This window comes from Adiantum capillus-veneris, chromosome 27 (genome assembly GCF_014529385.1).
Source record: "Adiantum capillus-veneris isolate H3 chromosome 27, ASM1452938v2, whole genome shotgun sequence".
Classification (NCBI taxonomy): domain Eukaryota; kingdom Viridiplantae; phylum Streptophyta; class Polypodiopsida; order Polypodiales; family Pteridaceae; genus Adiantum; species Adiantum capillus-veneris.
In genome coordinates this window covers 32,187,653-32,191,960 of record NC_140957.1, presented here as the reverse complement: position 1 = coordinate 32,191,960, position 4,308 = coordinate 32,187,653, and positions in this window count along the sequence as shown.

Sequence of the window (4,308 nt, the reverse complement as noted above, 5' to 3'; positions counted from 1 at the left end):
GTCACAAAGATCGAATGCTCAACCAATTGAGCTAGCTCTTCTCGAAAGTCGATAATAATTTAACGCCTTCATTAAAAAAGGTAGGTTTAATAAACATAAGAAAAAAAAACAATTATATGAAATATCCTTGTAGGAGGTCCTTAAATGAAAGATTCTTTCACAAATCAAAATGTTGCAATATTTCACAGCATGAGATCAAATTTCCATGAATGCTTTGTACTTCAAGGATTTTTTAAGCAGTCCAGATAAACACAGACAAAAAAAGAAGAAGAAGTCACGAGAGCTTTGAATGAAGGACCAAATTACAATGATGGAAATACCCATTTATAATTTAAAGGAAAGACATAATCTTCACAAAACTTTCCTTTTCAGCCCAAGAGGACACGTGTTTACCATCAACAACCTTTGCATCAACGTGTGAAAAATTGCACCATTTCTCCAGCACCCTCCTATGGCCTTCTTTAGGTCAAAAAAACCAAAATGAAAGAGAATGAGAAAGATTGTGTTGGACAAAATACTCAGTGTCCCTCTTCAAAAGAAAAATGTCAACACTCTCTCACAAGGGATTAAAATAAATATTTTACAAAAAGTTTTTAATCATTAGCTTGCCATGTGGCACTAATTTGTGAGCTTTATCCAATGGTCTAAAGATGCACCCAAAATCCAACCCTTTACTAAAAACTACTTGTTACATTTTTTATTTATTTTTTGCAAAACTCACAATTGTGAGTGGTTGTATTAGAATGACACCAAGAAATATACAGAATAGCCCCAAGCTTGTGCCGAGCCTTGAGGAGCAGGTGCTTACATTAGACCCTAGCTATATCTAGAACCAGTCCTTTACACAACAAGGCTCGATCAGATGGCGAGAGTCGCCCTCAACCAATCCTCCAAGTTTTTCCTTTTACCTATCAGAACTGTTAGCTCCTTACTTTCTTGTACAATCTCTGAAAAACTTGCCACAAAGAGGTCACTAACAAAGACCTGGTCGTTCCTAGACTTCCATATCTTACTGAAAAAGCAAAATCTAACAATTTGACTACATATTAGAAGTGTAGGGCTTCGAAACTGCTTCCATGCAAGGCACAAATCCTCCTTGTAGAACCCTATCTTCCATGCTCTTTGTATCCATTTGCACACCTTCCCTGCCAAGCCTTTGATTGCCGAACATTCTATGAATAGGTGGGCGAGGTCTTCACTAGCCAATCTGTACCTTGAACACCTGTACAAACTCGATACCATGTGCCTGAATCTTGATGCCTATCAACAAAGCCCCCCCCACAACACCTTCAACAAAAAAACCTTCATAAAATGAGGCCATTTTGGATTCCATATGTTATTTGTAACCTCGACCCATTGTGCTTCCATGCATTTCTTCTTCCATAATTTGTTACATTCTAATGTGTGAAGGATTTCTTATGCTTTTATATTGACATCTCTTTTAGTTATGCAAGTGATGATAGGTGGATTTGATAGCTTGCTTGTTTTGATTCCTACAAGGCTACTCAACATGGCATTCCCAAATCATTTCCTATATGATTGTTGTTCCCTTATTTAATAGATGTATTTCAGGCTATCTATATAATGCAAGTGATCAATGTAAGAGGGTCTCTCTCTCTCTCTCTCTCTCTCTCTCTATATATATATATATATATATATATATATATATATATATATATATAATGCAAGTGATCAATGCAAGAGGGTCTCTCTTTCACACACACACACACCAAGCATGGTCCCCCCCCCCCCCCAAAAAAAAAAAAAAAAAAAAAAAAACACCCAAATCAAGCCTTGAGTTCAATACTCATTGGCTAGGTCGTTGTTGGACTTGTTCCTATGACATTAAAAATTATCTTCTCTGCTTCTCTCTTTATTGGACACTCCTTATCTTTTTTCATATGTAGAGAATCTACATGTTAATTGGATTTCGGTGAGAGTAAGAATTGGAATGATTGATTACAAATTAATAAGGCACTAAAGCCTTTTGAGAATCGATTCTGGTAAGAGACGACTGAAGAGAGTGACAACCTTGCTGATGTTTTATTGTTGACTACATAAAATCAAATAGTTTATGAGCTTTTAGTGACAAGGACATTCAAATGCTCATTGTAACCATGATCAGATTAATTATACCAGATACTAAAGAAAATGTCAATTCTATATTGAAAAACTTTCAAGAAGGGTGCACACTATAGTGGACGATTTAAATTTTGAGCTAAATCTTTTAAAAAATCAATTTCAACAATCACACGAGTGAGACTCCCGGAGGCGGCGATGCTATCTATGGCAACAAAAAGGGGATAATCTCTTCAAGTTAAGCCTTGCAATCAGTAAAAAATTTCATACAGTAATATCAAAAGCTACCAAAATTACATAAAATCCATACGGTAATACCAAAGGAATTACATAAGGTCCATGCTCTCACCGAGCCATGGATGCAACAGACACCGCATAGTCTGGCTTTACAGAGAGCCAACCATACAAATCTAATAATAGCAACCCAAGCTAACCAGGCTAAATCTAAAAAATATGCGTGTTTCAATCACATACTATTGTGAAAGCCGTGTTTACATGACAAAGTGAGTTTATTTTAAGCCTTTTTGGTTTTCCCATAGGACAAGTTCTTAGCATTGCTTACCCTTTTTTTGCCTTAACCAAATTCAAATTTTATTAAACTTGTCTATTTTCTAGTTGATCGTTCAATATTTGATAGGAAAAAAATATAATTATTAATTTTTGCAATGGCGAGGGCTCACCGAAACATTTTTCTTAATTGAAGAAAATAAGGACACACTTAAAACCCCTTCGATTTCTAGGTCAAAATTTGAAGCATTTGTTGATATTTACACTGAAACTTGTAAAATTTTGTCGGCTTTCTTTAGGGCAAGCTGAGAATCTGGCCAAGATTTTGGAATTTGATCTCATTGAAAAATACACTAAATCTTTGTTTTTTGTGAGTAGTACATTGTTTTTTGTGAGCAGTGTACTAGTGGCAAGTAAAGTGTCAGTAAAGAAAGAGAAAATTTCTTAAGGTCTCACTTCATTGCCTTTTTGGAAGCTCATGTGTGCATCCATTATGTTTGGAAGTTTGATGACTAGACAAGTTTGGTGATGGGTGTTAAAAAGGTACAAATTCTCATAATGTATCTAGTGGGTGGCCTAATGATTTTATCACCTATTTTTCTAATGGTTTAATCACATATCTTTCTCTTATTGCTTTAAAATTAGTTTTTGAAAAGAAAAAGTTTTTCAAAGTGTTAGCCCACTCCTGTGTTTCACTATGACCTACACAAGGTTAAGACTCCGAGAAGAATTTAATAATAAAAGTTTCTTTTTGAAAGGAAACAAAAGAGTGACGCTAACTTTTAAGAGCGTTTATTATCACAATTAAATATTATATTTTTTTAAAAAATATAATAATAAACTATTTACATTATAATATATTTTTAAAACATAAAAAAATGTTTGAAAAAGCACTTGGAAGCAATGTAGCAAATTGAAGAAAAACAAGGTGAAAATTCACTATGGCATAAATAAGGCTATTGAGAAGAGTTTCATAATAAAGGCTTCTTTGCAGTAGTATTTTTGCCAAGAAGCCTTTGGGAAGTGGTAGAGAAAAACGTGCATATTGAGAAGAGTTTCATAATAAAGGTATCACAATACAAGATTGCATTTTTTGCCAAGAAGGCCATTGGGAAGTGGTTGAGAAAAACCTGCAATTCTTTCACCATCAAATGGTCACCCTCACATTAACTTTTTTAGGTGACATTTCAAGTCATTTCATGTCTTACTATATTCATTTGAATATTTTTATTATGAAAATGAGCATGTGTGTGTACACGTGCATATCTCTCTCTCTCTCTCTCATCTAATTTTTTCAGATATAACTGTTCAAGAAATATAATTTGTTCAGATATATAAAACTCCTTTTCTTGAATTTACTAAGAGGAATTTTTAAATTTTTGATTTATTTTTTAAGTTTTTATATTATTTTTTTCTATTTTGGGGCAAAAATTCTCCTTTTTCCCTTACTCTCAATTGACATTTTTGAAATTGAAAACGACATAATATTAAGTTCAGACACATTTTTCATGAACACAAGGTCCATTAACATGTCAAATGTGTTCTAATAATCATTTATTAGAGAAAAAAATGATGCCTTCTTGAAGTCTTTGCCTTGTTTTTTTTAAAAAAGTGTCACAACCATCAACTATTTAATGTATAATATATTACAAAAGCATAGAAAATAATGTTTTGACACAATACTCAATGCCCTTCTTTAAAGAGAGGTACACAAATGTCAGC